Source organism: Callospermophilus lateralis, chromosome 7, assembly GCF_048772815.1.
Source record: "Callospermophilus lateralis isolate mCalLat2 chromosome 7, mCalLat2.hap1, whole genome shotgun sequence".
Classification (NCBI taxonomy): domain Eukaryota; kingdom Metazoa; phylum Chordata; class Mammalia; order Rodentia; family Sciuridae; genus Callospermophilus; species Callospermophilus lateralis.
In genome coordinates this window covers 10,488,186-10,513,973 of record NC_135311.1, presented here as the reverse complement: position 1 = coordinate 10,513,973, position 25,788 = coordinate 10,488,186, and the positions used below count along the sequence as shown (strand labels likewise).

At 37.5% G+C, this 25,788-nt stretch overlaps 1 pseudogene; it reads right to left on the bottom strand.

The window, feature by feature from the left end:
• Nucleotides 1–1,047: 1,047 nt before the first annotated feature.
• LOC143403370 (T-cell surface glycoprotein CD1a-like) overlaps nucleotides 1,048–25,788 on the bottom strand; it is a 40,164-nt pseudogene continuing 15,423 nt past the window's right edge.

The window sequence follows — 25,788 nt, the reverse complement described above, 5'->3', positions numbered from 1 at the left end:
ATTAAGCTTTGTAAAAGCAGCTAAATTTATCTTTTTCTTGAGACAAAGTAAATTTTTTGTAAGTAGAGACCATTGTAGCAAAGCTGAAAGCCAAAAAAATCTACAAACACATTATTCAAGTCAGGAAGTTTCATACACTTTTCAGGTGGTGTTTTAATACAAAGAAAAACTGCACATAAATAATCATTTGCAAACATATATTAAATAATATATTTTAAAACAAAATATACAAAAATCAAAGTTATTTATTTAATGTTTAACAAAAACATTATAAACTTCTAACCCTGTTTTTACCTTAGTAACATGGCTCATTATTCACTAATCCAGTATTTGCAGCAGCCACTGTATAGAATATAACTACGATGAATAATGACAACAATGTACTGTATGTACATTACTTACTTGGACCCTGTATTAATCCTGAGGAACAATACTCTCTTTTTGATTCTTTCCTCTTCAGTGACACACTTGTACCATATTCCAAATACCACCTATATCAGATGCCTTTCAAGTTTTAATGCACCCAGTGAATCTACTATTGATTTTTTTAAATGTAAAGAATAGTTCATAAGTCTAACATTAGAGGCCAGATTCTACCTTTCTACCAATCTCCAATGTGATCAATCTGCCACTTGACTATCAAAGCATTGAATATTGAAAAGCTTCATTCTCCCCAGCCCCTTCAATTTAAAATCTTTGGAACAATAGTTCCACTATACTAATTCTCTACAGTTGAATAACAAAAGGGGAAAGATGCAAAATTGTGTTTCTTCTCAGAGGCTCAGAGAAGAAATTGTAAAACTAGGATAGCTTGAAATATCTTGGCAAAGTGAGAAGACTTTTAATAAGAGGCACATCAAATACCTCAACTGTAACACAGATGTCAGGAAAGGAGAAAATGTTAAAAGATTAAATATTTGGCTTAAAGTCAATGCTGTTTTTATTAAGAACATGTTATATGCAGGCAAGACACTTCCCCAGGGATACAGACATTAAAAAGACATACACTTTGCTCTCAAGTTTCAAATATTAGAAGGGGGAAAGAACCTACACAACTTCCAGAGAAGCTAGGGAGTGAGGGGTATGGTTAGCAAAGTGCAGGTGAAATGTGGGGGAACATAGATGAGAGACAGACTGCTTTCCACTGGGAATCAAGGAAGGTCCTGGGAAGGATGTAAGCTGTGAAGGTGTGGGAATGCACCTAATGATCAATTAATATCTAACAAGGTGGAGTTAAAAATTTAATTTTAAACCCCCAGAATTCAAGTGAGAACAACAAATCCTGCAAGCTTACACTGAGCATTTCTTGGTTAACTGTTCATGAAGTAGCAATAAATTATAAAAGTTTCACGAGGAGAGTTGAAGTGATGTCATCACCACGTGGTGTTGAGGTGTATGATGAGCAGCTGGGTCACTGGGTCCTCATTTCAAAGGGAGAGCACTGCAGAGGTTCAGGGTTTGTCCTAAAGTGAACCAAAGGAGAACAGAGCAAATTACAGAAATTCAAAAAGTGGAGGTAAGAACTGAGGAGAAAAAAATTAAGGGGACTAAGGAGGAAAGTAAAAGTGAGGAGAAAGAAAAAAATGGTAATAAAAGTGGGGAATGAGGGAAGAATAGGGAAAAAAATGAATACAAAGAACTCACCAGAGCTTCCTAAACCAAATGCAAGACCTATCAGAAGAGCCAGGGCCACCACCATGGCCAAGATCAAGCCCAGGAGACTGTGATGCTCTGCAGATTCCAATGGACACCAAGGATGTTATTTTAAATCCATGCCCTGTTTGACCCATCTGCTCCCTGATTCATTGTATTAACCTGGGCTTCTCTGGTTTGTCTACCTCACCAATCTTTCTCCCCACTTTTTCTCAAATCCCTCTTCAGAGATGAATACTTTATCAACCCACAATATCCTCCTGCATCTACTCACCTCTCGGTTTTTAACTCTTCTAATTCTTTGATCAACTTACTTGTCTTTTTTTAGGTCTGGAATCCCCCAATCCCAAATTTACAGATTGTCCTTCTGGTCTTCTAGAGGATCACCTCCCCCCATCTCCAGCCTGGGTCCCACTCTTACCACCCCAGTGGAGGACGAGGTCCTGCCCTCCTAGGCTGCTGTGCTTCACCCTGCAGGCCAGTCCAGCCACCTCCCCAGCTGCCACATCCAGGGTTGCTCGGAGATACCACGTCCCATCACCATTGGGCAGGAAGTCACCTCTCTGAGTGCCCTGCTGCTCCTGGTCACCTGGCATCCACATCACCCACACGGGCTTTGGGTAGAAGCCAGACACGTGGCACACCAACAGCAGACGGCCAGGTCCAGGACTGGGACCAGTGGACAACTAGGCACTGGGCTTCACTGAAAAGGACAGAAAAGAGGTTCACAGGTGGACATGGAGATACCTGAGTGGTTCAGATCCCATCACCTTTGATAGGTCCATCTTTCCCACTTCTGAGCATGCCACTCACCCTCCTCTCCTTTGTGTCCCCTTCTTATTCTCAATTTGCTTTTAGATTACAAAGTTCTTGGAGAATGGGTACAGTACTGACCTTGTCACTGGAGATGAGCCTTCCCTAAATCAAGAAGATCCAAGATGAATCCTGGGTAGATGTCACTGAGAAGCCTGGGCATCCTGTGTGTGAGGGCTGGGTTCAGACTGAGTAGTCTGCAGAAATCTTGGGCCTTTCTTCCTCCCTCTGGAGAAAGCAACCATGTTACATTCTGAAAACTCAGGAAATCAGTTCCTTGAACAGCTAACTGTAAAAAGCCTATGAAGTTCTTCCCAGAGTGCATCTCACAGCCTGCTGCCATCTGTATATCAAAGGGACTTAGGGAAGAGGGATTCAATGAATTAAAGGACAAAGGGAATTTTGAAAGGATAAAATGGAATGAGTAGAAGCAACACAGAATAGAAGTGGAAAGAAGTTTCGCAGATTTATAGGAATGGAACCAATTCTGGTTGGATCACGGGTGCACAGAAAAGGGAACTAGTAGGAGTTGGAGGTAGAGGAAGAAATGGGTGATTTGAAAAAAGGGAAAATTGTTCAAAGGTACCTAGAACTGTGTGGGAGGGGAAAGTTGTGAGTCTGAGATTGTAACAAGCGAGGGTAAGTGGATCCTGTGGTTACAATGACTGTGCAGACAGGGAAGGCTGAAGAGATTCAATGGGGCAGAAGAAAATCGCACTTTAAAGAGTTAACCAAAGAGTGAGGAGGCTACCTAACTAGAGATCTGGGAAAAGGGTGGCTACAAGATATATCTCTAAGGCAGGATGATAAAATATAGTCCTGAAATCAGTGAGAAAGCAGATCATAAGTAGCAGAAGACAGAAGTGTTTGAAGGATCTGGTTTATAGAACTTGCCCAACCGCGTGATTGTAATTTTATGATGGAGAGAAAGGAGTAAGATTCAGAACAGAATATGCAATTTCCTAGAGGAACAAAAACTCACAGAGAGATACCCCATGCACCACCTTCCCAATTGAGGGAACTGAACTCACAATCAAATTGTAATAGACCAGTGTGAACTGCCTGAGAGACACTAGTGAAGTAGTTTCGTAAATATGTTTCCAGTTCACTCAACTCCTTGTTGCTGAATTTGCCCCTGGACCAGGGATACAGGAAAATGATAGTATCAGAGCTGCTGTCCCAGCTGCGAGTCTGCAGTTCATGCAACCCAACTGAGCATATGTCTTGAACCCAGGAATTGCTGTAAAAGGATGCAGTCTTGCTGATATGGACGGTAATAGGATCTTCAAACCCTGTATGTAGCAAAAGAACAGAAACAATGGGGAGAAATGAGGCACTTGGAAGGAGAGAATTGGGAAAGAAAGGCATCAGAATGGGAAGACTCAGAATGCGAAGCACAGAAGGAGCTCATTTATCTTAGGTGGCATTTGCTTATTACAGGGTCCCTGCTCTCTCTGTAGACACCCTCCAGAAGACTACAGGGACCTCCAGTCAAGGGCTTTTATGATAGCACCACCATGGCACTCTGACTCTCTAGATATAAACTACCAACACACACACACACACACACACACACACACACACACACACACACACACATCCTCTTGCACCTAACTGGTCAATTGCCCCAGTTCTTATCAATTTCACTGTCACAGCATGGCACTTGCACTTGTTATTGTTTTCTCTCTGAAAAGTTTTTCTTTGATTTCTGTTCTAAACAAGACCTATCCCCGCAGAACTCTCTTCTTACTTCCTTCTCCAACCAGCAGAAAAATGTTTACTGTCTGAAACAAGAAAATTCTGCTCCCGGCCAAAACCCTGAGCCTCCTACTCAGTTTCCCATTTCCCTTTAGTTTGGGCTTTCTTCTAAGATTCCAGCTTCTCTCACATCACCAGCTTCTTTCTATCCCATTGATCTTCTCCTATTTTGACTGCCATGGAACAAGTTTTATATGGCACTGAAAAGTCACCTTATCAATAGGAACTTTTTTGTTTTTGTTTTTTTTCAGTGCTGAGGATTGAGCTCCGGATCTTGTGCATTTTCTGTTACTCTGTCCACTTGCCCCTTTGCATTATTCCCCCAGGTGTTCTCTTCCCTTTTTGTTTTGCACATCTGGGCTGCCTCCCCAGAACTCTCAGTTGCTGGCTTCCCTGTGACCCACACTTTTGACCTTAGTGGTCTACTTTTTTGTCTTCAATTTTATGACTCCAAAGCCCAAATCACTAGGGTCCCAATTGCTGTCCACCCGCCTCCTCTGCTGTAGCAGCTTCAAGATCATATGCTTTGTGTAGTTTTTCATTTGTTCCTATTTGCTTTTGAAGGAGTACAGCTGCAGATCTACCATTTGTGAGTCAAACCCTAGAGAATGTGTGTCGTCTGTGCTTTTTCTGCAGTAGGACCTCTTAGGCTCATGACAGAAAAACAGAATCCTAGATTCCAGAGTTTTAAACATAGCTACACTTAAAAAATAAAAATAAAAACTTTCTACCTACCAAGAGATAATTACAAGCTTTCCAGTGTTGTGTCTCCCTTTCCTAACCACTGCGGGTCCTCACCCCTCGCCCCATGTTCTTACACAGTGTCCTTGTCCTTAGTAAATGTTCTAAGACCCCATATTAGACAGTATGAGATCTGGAGATACTTGTAGTTTGGTTACTAGAGCAGAAAATAAGGATAGAATTCCTTAACCTTAAGCCCAAAGCAGAGAATCGAGAAGGTTGGGCAACAGAGAGAGAAAGGAAGATGAAAATGACAAAAACTCACTACTTGAGCAATAGCTGGAAAAAAGCAGGCCAAGTTGAAACACAACAGGAACAGCAGGATCATTGAAGGAGATCCAGCAGTTGAACTCAAATTGTGGACTGAGTGCTATGCCAGGCATGACAGTCTTTTGGGCATAACAGCATCACCCCTCCTTCAAACAGCAACAAATACAACCAGGGGAAGTTCCTTTACAAGGAACTTGTAGAGGGATAATTACCACCTGAAAGTGGCTGAAACCCTCAATACCCCCCCATTATAAATAAGGGGAACGGGTTGAGGTAGGCCCAAGAGCAGGGCACTCCTAGGAAGTGTTTGGCTAGCCCAGCAGTCTGCACATGATCCATGGGCGCCTGGCAGAGATGGTGGCAGGAAATGAGATCTCAGAACCCAGCAGGGAAGGCAGTCTCTGTCCTCGGCAGTTGAGGGAAGTGGCACCCATGGTTCACAACCTTAACGCTGTGGGAACTAGAACCTAGGGGAACTGGCTGAGCCTCTTTCCTGGCAGCAGGAACAGTGCTCTGGCAATTTGTGTTGGTCAGGGGGATGCCTCTGTACCCCCCACCACCCATAGAGAAACACAACCACAAGTCTTACACTTGCAGACTGTCACCAGCCTCTTTGTCACTTTGAAGAGGACCCTGTGGAGAGGAACAGGTGTGTGATTACCTGCAGCAATCAAACCAACAGCCCAGAGCCCCGTATTCTGAGCTCCTGCACACAGAAAGAGCCAACAGATACAACACCACATACTCAGAGCATCCAGACTTTGGGCTCAAATGAGAACTGGCTGGTAGAGAGTTCATAGCAACTAGGAGAGTGGCTCCTGTACCCAGAATTTCTGGAGGAATCCAAATCTGAAGAGTGATGGACACTTTCTAAATCTCTCAGATGCTGATGAAATCCAAACTGGCATTCAATAAGAATTCTCTTCACCTGGCATGGTTTATCATAAATAGCTGAAATGTCAACTTTGATCATATATCACTCTTCCTCTTCATTTGACAGTTGTTACCCTACTATTTGATATTGTACCATCAGCCCATTTGATTGTATTTCTTCTAATGTTTTAAGGCATTATTTTGAATAATTCTCTCCTTGTTTTCCTAGCTTAGGTTCATATTTGCTTCCCTTACCTCCTTTTCCCTGTTATATTACCTGTTGATTTTCAATCTCCTCCACCCCACCAATTTGCTTTTCTCTTATTTTTACTTTTGGGTTCATCTTTTTTTCTCTTATATTTTTTTCTTTTTCTCTTCTTTCTCTCTCCTCTTTTGTCCAAATTTCTCTCTTCCCCTTTCCAACCCCTACATAATGTTTTAGCAGTTTGACTATGTTTGATTAGTAACTTTTCAACATATTCCAGAACTTTACAACAAGTTTATATCTGGGTTAGAGAAACTGTTGAGAACACTATCAACAAGTTTTTGGGTTTTCCTAAGATTGAAGAGTATGTGGATTTGCTCCGAAGGATTGCAGTAAATAGGGATCTGTGGCTTCTCTCCAAGTGGTACTGAACTGGGAACCACAAAGGACACAAATTGAATAAAATTATCAATACTTACACATTTATATCCTGGGCTCTTAAGAGGAAGAAGTTTACTATATAATCCCTTATGTTAAAAAAAGTGATAATCATCCCAGAAGATGGACAGACATAAGAGCCATATGAAAAACCAAGGGAACAAACCACACCAAATAGCCAAGACATTCCAACAACTGGTCCCGTTGATTCAGCAATGAGAACATATCAGAGAAAGGATGTAGAAATTTCATAGTTAGAATGTTCAACAAGCTAGAAGACGATGTAAGGCATGAACTTAGAAAACACAGGAAGTGAAAGGTAATTTCTATAAAGAATCTGCAGAAGAACCAAATGGAATTCCTGAAAATGAAAGATTGAAAGGAAAGCATCATCAATAGATTAGATGACATTGAAGACCAATCCTGAGGAGTTCAAGACAAAGTATATAATCTTGAAAATAAAGTGGACAATAAAGAACAGATGTTAAGAGACCATGAAAAGAATGTGTAAGACATCTGGGATAACATTAAGAGACCAAACTTAAGAATCATTGAAAATTATCATATAAGTGAAATAAGACAAATTCAGAAAGCCAAGGGTCAAATGTTTTCTCTAATAAACTGAAACTAGTCCAAAATAAGGGGGAAAAGGAGAAAAGAAAATAGAGTGGTAGAATTCCATGAAAATAGGATAAATATCAGTGGAATAGAGGAAGGGCATTGAAGGAGAGAGAGTAGGCACAGGATAATGGAAGACAGAGGAACAAATCGGACCTTAACATTCCTATTTACATATATGAATATACCACAGGGAATCTCACCATTATGCATATCCACAAGACACTAAAAACAAACAAACAAACAACAAAGAAACTGTAAGTAAATAGCCAGAAAGATCAATAGACTAAAGTCTAGAGGAAAGAGAAATGGGGAGGGGAGAAAGGAAAGAAGTAGTGGAGAATGAACTATAATAAAACATATCCTATGATTCTATAATTATGTCAAATTGAATCCTACTGTTATATATGACTAAAAATAACCATTTTTTTAAAAAAATATAGAACATTTATACAAAAATAACAGGTAGAATTAATGAATAAAATAAAATTTAGCTCTAAATAAATAAATAAAAAGGGTGCCAACCACGGTAGTGGTGCTGGGAAAACTGGATGTCCATATGTGGAAGCATGAAAGTGGACCCCTCACCCGGCCCACAAGTCGATTCAAAGTGGATCAAAGGCCTAGGAGTTAGACCAGAAGCTCTGCCACTGCAAGAAGAAAATGTAGGCTCAGCACTCCAACATATCGACACAGGCATCAAGATCCTTATGGAGACTCCTAAAGTTCAAGAAATAAAACCAAGAATCAATAAGTGGGATGCCATCAAACCAAAAAGCTTATGTAAATATACAATATCCCCCAGTGAATTTCACCTGTATGTGTATCTATAAAACACCAAGTATAAAAACAACAATAAATAAACAAATAGAAGAAATGCTAGTAAAGAAGACAAAGAGAAAAAAGGGAGAGGAAAGAGGGAGGGGAAAGAGGAAGTACCTGAGACCAAAATGAAGCAAATTATATTTCATGCATGTGTGACTATGGCAAAGTGCACCTGTGTATTATGATGACTAATATGCACTGAAAAAGTCGTTTTTGCAAATATGCTTGGAGATATTTTTAAACATATCTTTTGTTAGCAATTGACAGACAAAATGTCTAAGATCTGTATACAGAAGATTGGAACCATAATATCAACCAATATGACCCAATATATAACTATCAGACATTACACCTGAGCAACTTCTGAATGTGTTTTCTTTCAATGTGCACAGAACACTCACTGTGCCATTAAAGAAGTTTCATTCAATATGGAAGATTGAAACCACTGAATATGTTCTCTGATCACAATGAAAATGAACTTGGAATCAATAACAAGGAGACATCTAGAAAATACCCAACTAGTTGAAAATTAAACACTTCCTCTAAAGATTAATCAAGTTGATGTATCCCTAACAAGAATGATGAATAAAAAAAGAGAAAAATTATCAAAGTACCAGTATCAACAATAAAAGAAATAATATTAGTACAAACTCTATTATTAAATTGATAAGATGGGCATATAATTAAAAACTTGATGTCAATACATTTGGTAATGTAGATTAAATTTTTAAAAATTCTTAAGAACATAATTTACAGAAATTGAGAGGAAAAAGTAAAGATTGTAATAACTTTATGGTAATTTGTTATTAAAACAATAAATATCAAATAAAATAAATTAAAAATAAATATTAACATATTTATTTTTTCAACCCCACCAATAAAGAGAAATTTTGAGCCAGAAGGCTTAGTGAATTTATCAATGATTAAAAGGGAAAAAAAAATGCAAGTAATACATAAAATCTTTGACAAATAGAAAGGGAAACAGCTCTCAATTTATTTTATAAGTACAGCATATGCCTAACACTGAAACTTTACAAAGAAATTATATAAAATAAATTACAGACATATGTTATTCATAAACGTACACATAAAAATTCTTAACAAAAGAAGACTGGAGGAACTTTGATTGTTTAGATTAAAAATGCAGCATCTGGATCTTATTTTAGGCTGATCATAACTATGGAACAAAATAGGGGAGAAATTGCCCAGAGGCAGATAATCAAGTCTTCCATTTACAGCAAAATATCAACTACAAACCTCCCCACATGATTACAGTTTACTTAAAAATACCAAATTTAGTTTGTTCTTCTTAAAAATAGTGAGTTAAGATAAGGGTTCTAACAATAAACTTCAGGTTAGCAGTTCTACATCAGGCACCAGAATTTCAGTTTGAAATGGTGAAACAGCAAATTTTCTCTTTAAACACCTGATGATGTTTGTGAATGTCTGTGTTTTACCACTAGGTGGCGTGGAGTAACTAGGAGCTTCGGTAACTGTTACTGAGCATTGAGTATTTAGTTACTGAGTGTTGGAGGATTAAGACTTTCTTAGGAAAATAAGATTGATTTTCGGTTTTACATATATTTTTTGTTTGTCAATGTAAGAAGATAGTAGCAAGACACCTCTTTTACCCTGCCTTACATCAAGGCCAGCTCTTCCCTCCATCCCTAATGAAGCATTGTGACAGGCTCATTTCTGCAGCCAGGAACATCCTCTGTGCATTTGACCCAAGACTTTCTCATGATGTGACTGGGACACCTGAAGAAGCTACTTAGCATGTGTGAACTTAGCACTCAGAACTCCGCCTGTGGGGAGGTAACATCCCATGGGACCATCCTTAACTATTAATAGTGTGAGGTCATGAATATGTGCTCCTCCCAAACCCCTCAGGTGAATAATAAGAGGCACAATCGGTATGGAGGGCCAGGAAGTCCCAGCAAGATCAGATCCCAGTTTTTCACACTGGTGAAAGGCTGATAAGCACCGCTGTATTTCCTGTTTTACCCTTCTTAGTGTCCCCCCACCCCTGGTATCATGCCCCCAAATAAAGTTTTACCCATAAAACTTCTTTTGGCTTTATCTTCTTCCTGTTTTATGGTATTATTCCTGAAAGAAGCCCAGGTAAGATCCATCACCCTGAAAAATATTTTTAGCACCCAGAAGACTGAGTCATGGTTCCACTTTCCAGTCAACAACCTTTTAAAGGCAATCAATTTTCTGATCTCTATCATATTAGGTTAATTTTGATTCTGTTTTTGAACTTTGCATTAATAGAATCTTAATGCCCGTTCCTCATAGAACATTATTTCTGAGATCTATCCATGTTGTGATGTGTAGCAGTAGTTCAATCTTTTTCTTTGCTGTGTAACATTGCATTGTGTGTGACCATACAGCAATTTATCTATACATTTGAATTGTCACCAGATTTTAGTTATTTTGAATAACTAAAAAACTTTTAAATACTTTTAGACAAGTTTTTGGTTGGTTGTTTGTTTTGTCAGCCCTGGAGATTGAACCCAGGGCCTTTTGCAAGCTAGGCAAGTGCTTTCACGCTGGGCTACATCCCCAGCCTTTTTGAAATTTCACTTTGACATAGAGTCTCACTAAGTTTCCCATGCTGGCCCTGAACTTGAGGTTCTCCTGCTTCAGCACCACCACAACTGGTTTGTAAATGTCTTTATGAATATAAACACTCACCTCTTAGGATACACACAGAAATGAACTTTCTAGGTTAGAAGTTACAGATATTTTTTAGATTTATCATTTTATTAATTTTTACATTTTATTTTTACTTTTATGAAAACATATGAATTATACAGAATAGTGGGGTTCAGTGTGATATTTCCACACATGAACATAGCTTGCAAAGATCCCCTATCCACCCTCCCTCACACACACACACCCTTCCCAACTTCTCTTAATCACTGTTCTACATGACGTTTTTTAGCTTTCACATGTGTGAGGGCATATATAGTTTTTGTTTTTTTAGTGTCTTGGCTCAACATAACAGTGTCACTTAACATAATGTCATCTAGTTTCATCTATTTTGCTGCAGAGCACAGGATTTTCTTCAAGACTGAATATTCTATTATGTATATATGCCATATTTTTAGAACTTGATCATCTGTTGATAGGTGCCTAGGTCAGTTGCACATCTCAATATGGCAGATAGTGCTGCACAGAATGGACATGTAAGTATATTTATGGTATGCTGATTTAATTTCCTTTGGATATATACACAGAAGGAGGAGAGCTGGATCTTGTGGTATAGTTATTTTTTTTTTTTTAGTTTTTTGAGGAACCTCCACACTGTTCTTAAAAATGGCTGTACTAATTTCTTTTCCCACTGATAACATGTGAGAGTTTCTTTTTTCTTCACAACCTCTCCTACATAAGTTGCTTTTTATTTATTTCTTTTTGGAAATAGATATTCTAATTGAAGTGAGATGGTATCTCATTGTAGTCTTGATTTTGCATTTACCTGATGGATAATGATAATTGAGAATTTTTTTATATATTTGTTAACCATTGGTACTGTTTTAAAAACTGATTTCAGATTTCTAAGTGAATTACCTCTTTCATTTTTTGAGCTCTTTTGTAATTTAGATACTGACCTTCTGTGAGATAAATACTTGCAAAGATCTCCTTCCATCCTGTGGACTGTCTTCCATTCTGTTGACTGTTTCCTTTGATATGAAGAAGCTTTCTGTTTGACATTCCCATTTGTCAATTTTTGGTTTTCTTTCCTGTGACTTGGAGGTTCTCTCTAGAAAAACATTGCCTATACCAATATTTTGAAATGTTTTCTCTACAATTCCTTCTTTTAGTTTGAGGATTTTAGTTCTTACATTTAGGTCCTTAATCCATTTTGAGATATTACATGTAGGGTTAGAGATAAGGGTTGAGTTCATGTCTTCTGCATGGGGATATCCAGTTTTGCAACACTTTTTATTTAAGATACTGCCATTTCTCAACTATATGCTTTGGGGTCCTTTGTTGATAATAACTGGGGTGTGCAAATTGTTTGTTTATTTATATGAGATATCTATTCTGTTCCACTGGACCGGGTGTCTTTTTTTTTTTTTTTTTAATGCCCAAACCATGCTGTTTCGATTATTGTTGTTCGGTAGTATGTCATGAAATCAGTTAGTATTATGTTTCCAGCTCTGTTCTTTTGGTTGAAGACAGCTTGGGCTAGTCAGGGTCTTTTGTGCTTCCAAAAGTAAATTTTAGGACTTTGTTTCTAGTTTTATGAAGAATGTCATTGGAATTTTGGAATTTTAAATTGAATCCATAAAACATTTTGGCTAGTATGGTAATTTTAATATTAATTTTTCTAATCTATGAACACGAGAGGTCTCACTGTGTGTGTGTGTGTGTTCTTTAACTTGTTTAATCAGTGCTTTGTAATATTCACTGTAGAGGTCTTTCACTTTCTTGATTTAGTTTAATCTTTGGGATTTTGTTTTGTTGGTGGTGACATTTTGTTTCTTTGTTAGTTTGGTGGCTAGAATGAATGAAATTGATTTCCTGGTTTCTTTTTCAGCAAATTTCTTATAGGTGAATAGAAAAGCTATCATTTTTTTCATGTTGGTTTTATGTTCTGCTACTTTACTGAATTTGTTATCATTTCTAATAATCTCTTGGTGGGGTCTTTAGACTTCACCATATGGAGAATTATATCATCTGCTACTAAGGGTAATTTGACTTCCTGCCTTCCTGTTTGTAGGTATGTATTTTATTTCTTTCACTTGCCTACTTGCTCTGGCTCAAAATTCTAGTATTGTTGAATAATGACAGTCTAGTTCTGTCTTTTTTCTGATTACAGAGAAAATATTTTTAGATTTTCCCCCTTCAGTATGATGTTAGCTGTGGGGTTGTCAAATGTACCCCTTATTAGTTGAAATACATCTAGCTATTTTGTTCAAGGCTTTCATAATGAAGGGATTTTGAATTTTTATAAAATACTTTTTCTGCAACTATTGAGCATACCACATGGTTTTGCCTTTAATTATATTGACATGAAATATTATATTTAATGATTTGCACTTCTTGAGCCATTTTTGAGATTTTTACATATTGAATCATCCTTGTGTCCCCAGATGAAACCAACTTGATAACAGTGAATTATTTTTTGATATGGTATTAAATTTGATTTGATAGTGTTTGGTTAAAAGTTTCTACATCTAAAAAGAAAAAAAAAACAAATAAGTAAAACAATTTTTTCACCCAAGCTCACTGTGGCTATTGAACCATAGTTAGTTTCTTTTGCTGTTGTTATTGTTGCCATGTCCTTGCCTGGTGTTTGTAACAGAGCAATGTTTGTTTCATAGAATGAGTTTGAAGGGTTTCCCTCTCTCTCAGTTCTATGGAATATCTTGAGAAAAACTGGTGGTACAGTGGGTACAGTTTCAAAGTGGTGCCCAATGATAGCAGCTTAGATCGTGGCACACAGAGGGCACAAAATGTGGGCTGGTAAAATTGTCTGAGGTTTGTGAGTTCTGTGGAAGTCGCCTGTAGAGTCATCTGTGGTGGCAATGGGGACCATTGGGGATCTCCAGCTTACATTTTTTTTTTCCATAAAAAGTCTGTCTTGGCCAATCCAGGTGGGGAAGACTGTGGTGCTTCTAGAGTGTTCATCCTTTCTATAGTGTCACCTTGGGCTTTTCTGTACTGGGGGCATCTTGTCACTTCCCTGCTGCTCTCTGGCACACTTCCTTAGTTACTCTCTCAGAACATATTCGTTTATTTGTCGCTGTGTTTCTTTTTGTGGAGAAGAATAAAGACAGGACACTCTACTTGGCCATCCTATTGTCATCAAATTTTAATTGTTTAAAATGACTGTCAACTAACTAGTACCACTGATATGTAGGACCAACATTCTTCTAATTTGAAGAAATGTACACACACACTCCCACCTAGATTGGTTTAGAACCAACACAGATGTCTCCTTATGGGGAAAATGCAAGCTAGAGATCCCCCATGGTCCATTGCCACAGCAGATGACTGTGGACAATGTTATATATATGTTTTGAGCCTCTAAAGCATTTTTGTTTTCTTTTAGTTATCACACACACACACACACACAAAAAAAAACATAGGGGTTACTAAAAGGAAACTAAATAGGAAACTCCATATTACAGGCATGCCAGTCCCCTCAAATTCAACTAGAAAACTGTGAATACACACACACACACACACACACACACGCATATGTGTGAGAATATATATATATATATATATATATATATATATATATATATATATATATATATATATTGCATTTTTTAAGTACATCTTGGATATTCATGTTCCTTTCCTTGCTCACAATTATTTTGAGTATGGCTTGTTGAGTTCCGTGGGAATACCTGCTGGATTTGATTCAGATTTCATAGTTGTCTAGTTGAATTTGAGGAGACTGGCTTGCCTGTCAAATGGAGTTTCCTATTTAGGTTCCTTTCAGCAATCCTTGTGGTTTTCTTGTGTGACATCACTAAAAAAAAAAATGTTTTAGAGGCTCAAGGTAGAAGAATACAAAGGAAGAGTCCTGGCATCCATGTCTTGTATTGTTGGGAAACAATTTGCATCTTGGACACCATGCATGGAACAATTCTGGGCACAAAAATCTAGTAGGGATTGTAAGAGAACAAGTGAAAACAAGGGCCAATAATTCTCATCCCTATAAAAATATGTAACAGTTTGAAGAAGTGAGTAGGAAACGCTGTGGACCCTCTGTACATCATCCTAAAAGTTCATAAATAGGAGAAAATCTGATCAGTAGAGACCTATTTGAGATAAGAACAGAAAATAGGTTTTCAGAAAAAAAAAGGACTACAAGTCAAACCAAAGAAAATTTTCTTTCCTTTTCTTTTTTCCATTGGTGGTGGTGGTGCTATTTTTCAAATTATTTTATTGTGAAATATAAAAAGAGATAAGGCATAAAACCATTATACAAAATTAATTGAACAATTATGCACTCAACTCCAGTGCAGCAAAGTTGATTGGTTTCTTGAAATCATGTCAAGAAACACATTATTGCAGTGCTGTGATTTGGTGTGGTTTGTTCCTCAAAGGCTCATGCGCTGGCATCTTGGTCCCCAATGTAAAGTATTGAGAAGTGACAGATCTTCAAGGGGTGAGGCCTAGTGGAGGGAGATGAGGTCATGGGACACACTGTAGTTTGGATGTTGAATGTCCCCAAAGGCTCATGTGTTAAATGTTTGGTTCCCAGGGTGCAGTTAATGGGAGGTGGTGGGACCTCTGGAAGGTTAAGTCCTTGGTCATTGAAAGCTTGTCCTTGAAGGGGGTTGGAGGACCTCTGCCTCTTCCTCTTTCCTGTCTTGCTCCTCTGGGCTCCTTTGGTTGTGATGCATGCTCTGCCATGTTCTCCCACCATGATGTGCAGACTTTCCGTAGACCCAAAGTGACGGGGCCACTGATTGGGGACTGGAACCTCTAAGACTGTGAGCAAAAAGAAAACAAAGTATTTTATTTTTCTTAGAAGTTAAAAACACCAGGTAACTCAGGTTTTTCACTATATTGATGGAAAAGTAGCTAACACAGAGTACCACCCTGTGTTAGTCTCTTACTGAGGAGTTAGGAGAAGCTGATACCTGAACTCTGAAATCATCATGGGTGGCATTTAGTATGTCGGTTCAATTTCAGTCTTTTCTGATATCTTCATAAATTTCTGAATTAAAAACACTTGAGATGTATTCTCTGCGTTGGCCATATCTAATTTTTTCAGCCAAAATTCTAGTGGTTACTGTAAACAAGGTCATGAAAATAGTAAATATAAATAAAATATATTTATTTAAACTCACTTATTTCTGAATGCTTTCTCTCAGGTGTTATATATATGCTTGGTTTATATGTGTTCTTCTCTAGCTTATGAGTTTTTATTTCTCTACTCTGTCTAATGTTACCATGGATGTTATTTATCCCTTGGTGTAGAGTAGACATTAATTGAATGCATATTTAAGAAATGAAAAATGCCCCCAAATAATTTTGTTTTTCCTTTGCTTATATTCTGAGTTACCTATATCTCTTGAGTTTTTTCTTCCCTATGAAAAGCGAAGATTATTTTTCATAATTATCAATTTTACTTTGGTGTTTGTGTGTCTTTTCTAAATCCCAAAATACATGTTCTGAAAATTCTCAGTCACAATTGCTTGAAATATATCCTTTTCCCATGTTCTGCCTCCTTATGAAATTCCTGCTGCTGAAATCTCAATTTAGTTTTGATTTGCATTTCCCTGATTGCTAAAAATGTATTGGGTGTTTGCCTTTCCAGTAGCCTCTATTCCAAGTCTGACCTTATTGACCCAGTACTGAGTCCTTGGAAATAAGAGATCACTGTAGCCAAACCCCTGAGAACCCATGTACAACAATATGTTGTTTGTAAGGTATCAGATTCTATTTTTCTGGTTTAACATTTCTTCATCATTGTATTCCCAAGGGGGCTTCCTTAAATTCACTGTAAGTGTATCTCTGTATTTAGGAAGAGTTTATTATTTTACACTTGGTGCTGTGTTTTTTTAGCAGTATGTCTTTTTAAGGTATGCAGGGTGTCATCTGGGCAAAAACAGAATTCACAACTGTGTCTTCTATATTTACGCGGAGAATTCCAAGGATTGGGTGATGAACTAATGTCCTAGAGAGGGGAGCCCAGCAGTTGTCCAGAACATCACTGCCCCAAGTGATCCTGGCCCGCCGTCCCTTCACGCTCAGGGTTACATGGAAGGACACTGAGGCCGCAGGGATGACATGCTGTTTCACTTCAGCACAGGTGTCCCCTGCAGGAGAGCACCATGACTCAGTCTGAAGCTCCTTTCACTGCAAGAAATTTGCTGTGAGAGAAAAAACACACAGGTCATATGTAGGGGGAAAAAAATCCCGAGGAAGTGTGGGAGGGGGGAGGAGAAGCCAGTGCAGGCAAGAAGTCCTGACAGACAGTGGGTTTCCCTGGGAGGGAGACTGAGGTTGGTGTTGGTGAGGTGGGAAGTCGGAGGGCACAGTGAGATCGTGTGGGGCGGGCAGCTCGCATCTGGGTTTTGAGGAAAGCCATGTGGGGAAGGAGACATTCGGGAGTCCTGGTGGGGTGAAGGGGAGCAAGTCTTAGACATGTTAGTGTTAGGGCACAGATAGGTGACAATAGTGGGAACATGAGGTTAAGAAGAGCTTTCTACAAAATGGGCCCACAGTGTGGCTCCCCACATGCTTTCTTTGCCAAAAAAGCAATTCACCTGCAGCCCTGACTGGCCTAAGTGGACAGGATAGGTCACCTTCCTAGGCAAACTGAGGCAGGGGCAAAGGTCAGGCAGTCAGTGGAGGTAACAAATGGTGCAGTCCACAGAGTGACAAAGTGGTTATCAAAGACAGAACTTCCTTCCATAAAACTTGCTCTCTGCTCCTGCCTTGGCAACCCGCAGGTGTTGATTCTTCAACACCAGGTAACAAGAACCCATTCCTGACCTCCAACAGGTGGGTATCATTAGGAGGAACACAAGCCAGTTTGTAGCCTAAGCAGCAATGCTTCAAGAAGAGGAATCCTGAAGGAAGGTCTTGTGATAAAGGAAAGAATCCTGGGTGCCCCTAGGAGAACCTAGACACCCTGCCCAGCTGAGCTTTAAGGGCATATATCTTATTTGCTCAGGCTTTTCCTCATGATTTCCTATGACCAGGGAGGAACTAATCAGTGAACTGTATAACCATCTCCTCCCTCAAAGACTTTCTTTTTTTCTGGTCCTGGTCACCTCCCCAAAAGGTCAAAAGACCTTATCCTACAGTCTCCACATATATTTAATGATGCAATTCTAATCCTTAATTCTATTTGTGTGGTGAATTAATTTTTTAATTTGTGTTGAACAACCTTGCATCACTGAGATGATGTGCAATTAATCATGGTGTACCATCATCCTCATATGATTTTAGTGAGACTTCTAACGTTTTATGTAGAATTTTTGTATCTATGTTTATCAAGGAGATTAGTGTGTAGTTTTCTTTACTTAATGGATCTGGTTGGGCATGAGGGTGATACTGGCTTTCTGGGATGATTTTGGGAATGCTCCCTCAGTTTTAATTTCATGGAACAATCTGAGGAAATTGGCATTAAAAAGGTCTACTATAACTTGGCTAAGAATCCATCTAGTCCTAGGCTTTTCCTTGTTGGAAGTTTTTAATTGCTTCTACTATCTCATTTCTTGATATTGGTCTATTTACATTTGATGTATCCTTTTGGTTCAATTTTTTAGGCCACATGTGTTTAGAAATCTGTCAGTATCTTCTAGATTTTCTATTGCATTTAAATATAAATTTTCAAAATATTACCTAATGATTCTCTGGTTTTCTGAAATGTCTCTGGTTATATCTCCTTTCTTATTGCTAATTTTGTGGTCTGTTCCCTCTTTTGGTTAGTTTACCTAAAAGATTAAAAATCCTGTTTACCTCTTTAAATAATATTTATTTTATTCCTTCACATTTTTATTTATATTATTCCTTCATATTTTTACTCTCAATTTTATTAATATTATCTCTGATTTTAATTATTTCATGTCACTAATTTGGGAATTAGTTTCTTCTTAATTTTTTTAGGGTTGAATTGCAAAATTAGATTTTTTAGGGGAATAATCTGTTACTTTGTTAATGCAGATTCTTAGTACTATAAACTTTCCACTTAGAACTTCCCTCATGCAGAGTTCAAACTATACCTAATTGCCAACAACATGATTCTATATATAGTGAACTAAAAAAAAAAAAACAGAAAACTTCTAGAATTCATAAATAAATTTAGCAAAGTACCAGAATATAAAATGAACACCCACAAATCAATTGCATTCCTATACATCAGTGATGAATCAACTGAAGAAAACATCAAAAATTATCCCATTCATAATGACCTCCAAAAATTATATTTTGGAATCAATCTTACAAAAGATGTGAAAGACCTCTACAATAACAAACACAGAACACTAATGAAGGAAATTGAAGTCAACCTTAGAAGATGGAAAGATGTTCCATGTTTTTGATTAGGCAGAATTAATATTGTCAAAATGACCCAAAGTGCTACATAGATAAGGCAATTCCCATTAAAATTTCAATGACGTTCTTTCTAGAAATAGTAAAAAACAGTTGTGAAATTCATTTGGAAAAATAAGAGGTCCAGAATAGTGAAGGTGATCCTTAGCAAGAATAATGAAGCAAGAGGCATCACAATACCAGACCTTATAATACACTACAGAGTTATAATATCAAAAACTGCACGGTATTGGCATAAAAATAGACATGAAGACACATGGTACAGGATAGAAGACACAGAGACAAACCCACATTAATACAGTTGTCTCATATCACACAAAGGCACCAAAACACTGATCAGAGAAAAAAATAGCTTCTTCAAGAAATGGTGCTGGGAAAACTGGAAATCCATATGAAGTAGATTAAAATGAAACCCCTATCTTTCACCCTGCATAAAATTCACTTCAAAGTGAATAAGATAAAAAAGCATTAGAATACAGACTCTGAACTTATTGAAGAAAAACTGACCCAACTTTCCATTATGTCAGCTCAGCAACTCACTTCTAAATAAGACTCCTAAAGAACAAGAAGTAAAAACTAAAATGAAAAAAAGGGGAGGTTTTCAAACTAAAAGGCTTCTTTACATCAAAGGAAACAATAAAGAACATGAACATAGAGCCTACAGAATGGGAGAAAATCTTTACTACCTGCACCTCAGAGAGAGCATTGATTTTTCAGGATATATATATAGACAACTCAAAAAATTAGCACACATACATAAGGAAACAAAATAATCCAGTCAATAAATAGGCAAATGAATTGGACAGATATTTCTCAGAAGAAGAAATATGAATGGTCACCAAATAAATGAAAAAAATTTTCAACATCTGTAGCAATTAGAAAAATTCAAGTAAAAACAATACTTAAGATTCATCTCACTCTAGCCAGAATGGCAATTGTCAAGAATACAAGAAACAATAAATGTTGACGAAGGTATGGGGAAAAAGGGTACATTCATACATTAATGAAGGGATGCAAATTTGTGCAACCACTCTGGAGAACGGTGTGGAGATTCCTCAGAAAACTGGGAATTGAAACAACCATTTGAACCAGTTATAGCATTCTTTGGTTTATAACCAAAATACTTAAAATTAGCATAGTACAGTGATGCAGCCACATCACTGCTTATAGCAGCTCAATTTAATTCACAAAAGCGAAACTATGGAACCAATCTAGTGGCCCTTCAGCAGATGAATGAATAAAGAAAATGTGGTATATACACACAATGAAATATTGCTCAACTATAAAGAAGAATGAAATTATGGTATTTGCCAGTAAATGATTGGAACTTGAAAATGTCATGCTAAATAAAATAAGCCAGTCCCCCCCAAAATCAAAGGCCAGATGTTCTCTCTGATATGCAGATAATGTTTATGAATTCTTTAGTTTCTGCTTATCATGGAATTTTTTCTTAATTTCTTTTTCAATTCTGAAAGATATTTTTGCTGGATATAGCAATCTTGGTTTTCACCTATTTTTTTCAGGACTTGGTGAGTATTATTCCAAATCCTTCTGAATTTTAAAATCTGAACTCATAGCAACAGAAAATCTATTGTTTTTTTCCTAAGTGTGACATGCCCTTTTTTTTTTCTTTTATGGCTTTTATTGGTCTATCCATTGATAAAACACAATAAATGGTAGGGGGGTAGGAAAAAATAGAAGTACTTTGGATTACAGAAAGGGGAATTTTAGGGAAGGAATGAGGAATGGGCATAGGAAAGACAGTAGAATTAATTGGACATCAGTTTTCCATGTTCATATATGAATACATGACCAGTATAACTCCACATAATACACAACTACAAAAATGGAAAGTTATACCCCATGTATGTACGATATATCAAAATACATTCTAGTGTCATGTATAACTAAAAAGAACAAATAAAAAATTGTAAAATACACCCCAAAATTAAATAATAAAAAGATGATATAGTAATGAGCTAAAGATAAATTTGCTGGCTATGTTCTCCTTAAACACATTGTCTATGATAAGTGATAGTTATATTTCTTCTGCTTTACTACATGTCAGTTACTGACCTTCATCACATATTTTTTTCTATGATGTTGACTAACAATGGTGAGAGAGGATATCTTTGCCTTTTTATATATCTTCAGGGGAAATCATTCAATCTTTTGCCACAAAGTAGGATGTTTGGTTTTGTTATCAATGCTATTTATCAGGTTTTGACAGTTTATTGATATTTCTTGTTTGCTAAGTGTTATTTTGTGTTTTGTTTTTTTTTGGTTGTTGTTATTTTGGTTTGGTTTGGTTTTGCTTCTGTTTTTTCTTTTAGTCTTAAATGTGCATTAAATATGTCAAATAAATTTTATGCAGTAATTCATGTAAAAATGTTTATTCTTGTTCTGTATATTAGACATTTTTATTATAACATATCTTGGAGAGTATTTTTTTAATCTTTTCTACTTGGGGATCTAAATGTATCTCATATTTGGATTTTCATTTTATTTCTAAATTTTGGTGAATTTCCTGATATTATTTCATGGACGAGTGTGTGAAATTCTTGGTTTGTTTCTCAGAGCTTTCTTTTATGTCAGTGATTCTAAGATGTTACCTGTTAATGTTATCTAAGATTTCTTGAATATTCTGATCCTGATCTCTTGACATCTTTTCTTTATTGCTGATTTTATTTTCAAGACTATATATCAAGACTTGTATTCAAGGCCTACAAAAAATGGCTTCTATATAATCTAGTATATTGCTAATGTTTTCAAACAATTTTTACTTGATTTATTGAGTATTTCATATGTAGGATATCTGTTTCTTTTTTTTTAAGGAACTTATATCTCTTTATTGAAATTTTCTTTTACCTCCTGTTTTATTTCAGTTCATTCATTATTATGGAGAGTGGTGATAGGGAATGGGAGAGCAGTGACTGAGATTGGGGGTCTCTGATGACTTCATTGCTCTGGCATGCCTGCTGCCTGTGAATGTTTCTGTGCAAAGGCACAATATACTTAGCTGCTATGGTAATGCCCCCCTCCCCCGACCCAAAGAGGCTCTGTGCAAGAGTCCAATAATCTTTTACATTGATTTCAGGCACATACTTCTCAGGAATAGAGGAATTATAATGCAAGACAACAATAATGTTTCACCAGCTCTGCTACTCCTCAGCCTGCCTGCTTAACAGTAACTTTAAACAATGGACCACTTTGAATGGTGCACAAATCTCCTAACATTGCACATTGCAACTGTGGAAAAGCTGCATAGATGTTTCTAGTTCTGTAACTTTCCTGAGTACAAAGAATAATACTTGCATAGTATTTAACCTGATAATGAGACATATACAAATAAAAATTGCTGCTGTAACTCTTCAGATACTGCTTCTCCATCAGAGAGCAGCACTTTACCTAATCTCAGCTATTTATTCTCATATCTCTGTGTGTCTTTTATCTAATCCCCCATCACCCCTTGCCAGTACTACAGGTGTGGTCATGCAGGACACAGCACACATTAAATCTTATTTTAGTTCATTGAACATTCAAATCATAAACTTACTAAATTTTGTATCCAATATTTCTTTCACTTTTGTGTCAATGAGACCAGCTGTTTAAATTTTGGGGACTGTTTGAAGAGACTTGTCACCTTGATTTTTCATATTGTTTATATTTTATCTGATGTTGGGGATGATTATCTCTTCTACTTTTATACAAGGGATTATTTAGCTACTTTTTTGCCTTAAGTTCCTCAGGCTGGGTGAACATCTCCTTTTGATATTCTCACTCAAAATTTCCCCATTGCTATACCTAGCACCACTTTAAGAGAATATATTTAACCCTACTAAGACTAATCATTTCAGAGCAAAGTCATGTACTAATAAAAATAAGAGGGTAAAAAACTACTTAAAATATTCCTCACAATTCCTCTAATTCAAGTATATATTTAAAGTCCTTGAATAGTTTGAGAAATTAATTGTTAATGATAATATAATTTCTACCTAAATATATATGAATTGAAAGGGGAGAAAAGAAAATGATTAAAAGAAAGAAAGAGAAAATTAACACAAATCAAGATGAAAAGAATTAAAAACTGAGGTTGTAGGATTTGAAGCAGAAGTAGATATTACAAGAGGGAAAAGACAGACGAAGAGGAGAAAGTATAAACCTGAGCTAGGACAGCAAAGATAGAAAGAATGAGTACAGTCAATAATTTAAAACATCAGAATAAATGCAATTGATTGGGTTTCAAACTGCAACTTTTAATAGTAAAAGAACATTATTAATCCAATATAAAAAGTAGTATTTATAAGATGAAAATTGACATTGGGCTATTTATGATATTCCATGCTGAGTTACTGAAATTGGAGTTTCTGCACTTCTGCTGGAGACTGCACAAATTCCATGACTCTGCAGCTGAGAAACATGTTGCAACTCTTAATGGAGGGCTGTGCCTTCCAGGGTTGCAGCAGACCTCAGAAATTCACCAATTTCTTCTTTCTGGGTTTGTAATGGGGGTTCACATGATGCTTTGACTGTATTCCTGTGGCTTTGAAATTTACACTTTTTTTCTTTTTCCCAACCTTTTTCTTTCTGATCTTCTCCCTGATTTTCTTTTCCCTAAACTTCTCCTTCCTGGTCTTCTCTTTTCTGATTTTCTCTCTTCTAATCTCTTTTCCTCATTTTCTCTGATCTTCTTTTCCCTAATCTTCTCCTCCTTGATCTTCTTCTTCTTGGACTTCTCCTTTCTGATCTCTCCTCCATCATCTCATTTTCTCTGAATCATCTCTATAAAAGCCCCCTGTTACTGCTGAGGGGAAGAATCACAGTCTTTTGGACAGGAGTCCCCTGTGGTTCTTCTTTGCTAGCAAGGCAACACATTCTTTTTTTTCTCCTTTTTCCCCAAACCATGTCCTCATTATTAGATTGGCCTCGGGGACAAGGACCAAAGTTTTGGAAGCAAATCCAAGGAATTAAACTCATGGGTGATGGAAGGCGAGAGTGAAAGGAGGAGAATGTATTCAAGAATAGAAACATAAACAGAACTCTCACATGGGGAGGGAGAACCCATAGCAGGCTTTTGCTTGAGTGTGCAAAATCTAGGGATTTATAGGGCCCTGATATGGGCCAGGCTATATGGGCAATGACCAAACAGACTCCATTTACCCTGATATTCCATATCATGTAAGAAATGCTTCTCCCATGGGAAAGTCCCACCTCTGTACTCATTAATAATTGCCTAGCATAGTTATACGTGGCAACACAAAACAGCATTTTTTACACAATGTAAAATTGTTCCCTTTGGTTTCTATTAGCATCAGATCAATATTGGCTTCAGATTCACTGTTTAAGGTCAGAAGCCATTTTATCTAGAGGCACCAAAGTTTCAATTTTGAGGCAATGTTGCTTAGCTTCCCGTGAGAACATGTGCCTGCTGAACAATCAACCTCCCTCCAGCTTAAACTTCTAAGCAGCTTATGGAATTCCTCTTGTGAGCTATGCATTTTATTTGTGAGTTCCGACATGCTGCTGCTCTCCTCAGAGGGACAGCCTTGTCGGTTTGCTTTGTGTTACCGACAATAAATCTCTTGCATGAAATTCTGGTGTGTGGTGTGGTCTTTGGACTTTGTATGTACTCTACAAGTGTCCTGTCAGTTTCCATTTTCTTGCGCAATGTACCTTGTCAGAGATTGATTGTCTAGGCGTTAGTAAGCATTCCATAACCTGTACTCAACTAGGGTCATTTTGATCCACTTCCCTTCTGCTTGCTTGCTGCTATGCCAACCTGGAAAGTCCTGTGGGAAATACCAAGGTATCCATTGCATTGTGTTGCTAACTGCCTAATTCAGCTTCTGTACCTGCTTGCTTGTAGCTAAGTCAACTGGGATGTATTTTTTCTTTCTTTCTTTTTTTTTTTTTTTGTCTTTAAATGCCCTAAAATGTTGAGACTCAAGACTGTTTTCTGCAGAGATAACTTGGTCTTGTGTGAAGCAGTCTTGAACAGTTGAAATAAAAACTTTTCAATTTGGACAAAACTGGGAGTTGGTGTGTTTTCTGAATGACCTGCTCCATAACGATACAACATATGGGTCAATGCTGTTTGTCCAAATTTATGCTAATCAGGGTTTAGAAAAGCACTGGAATTATTGGTTCACTCTTAAGTCTGAGCTACCATTCAGGTCTTTCTTACTTCAGTTTCCTCGCTGCTTGTCTGAAATTTCTCTTTTCCAGGCAGTTGAGGCCAGAGGATCATACATGCTCAGGGGTCTGAAGCTGTAGCATTGCATGAAAGGGGTGTCTGCATCTGACCAGCCAGGCCACCATGGATGACTGTGGGCCATGTCCTGACTTACCTTGGCCCTCACTTGTCATGCCTCTGGCCTGCACCAGCACAGCAGATTTTGTGTGGCTGGTGGCCCGCCACCTATCTGTGCTTCAGCCTTCCCAGGCTGACCTTCTAGCACTGCACCACTGCTTCTCAGTCGGGGTTAGTGGGCTGACTCTGAAGCTTAGCAACTGGGGAATCATGTTTGAGGTGGGAGGTTTCTTATTGGATCTTCTTG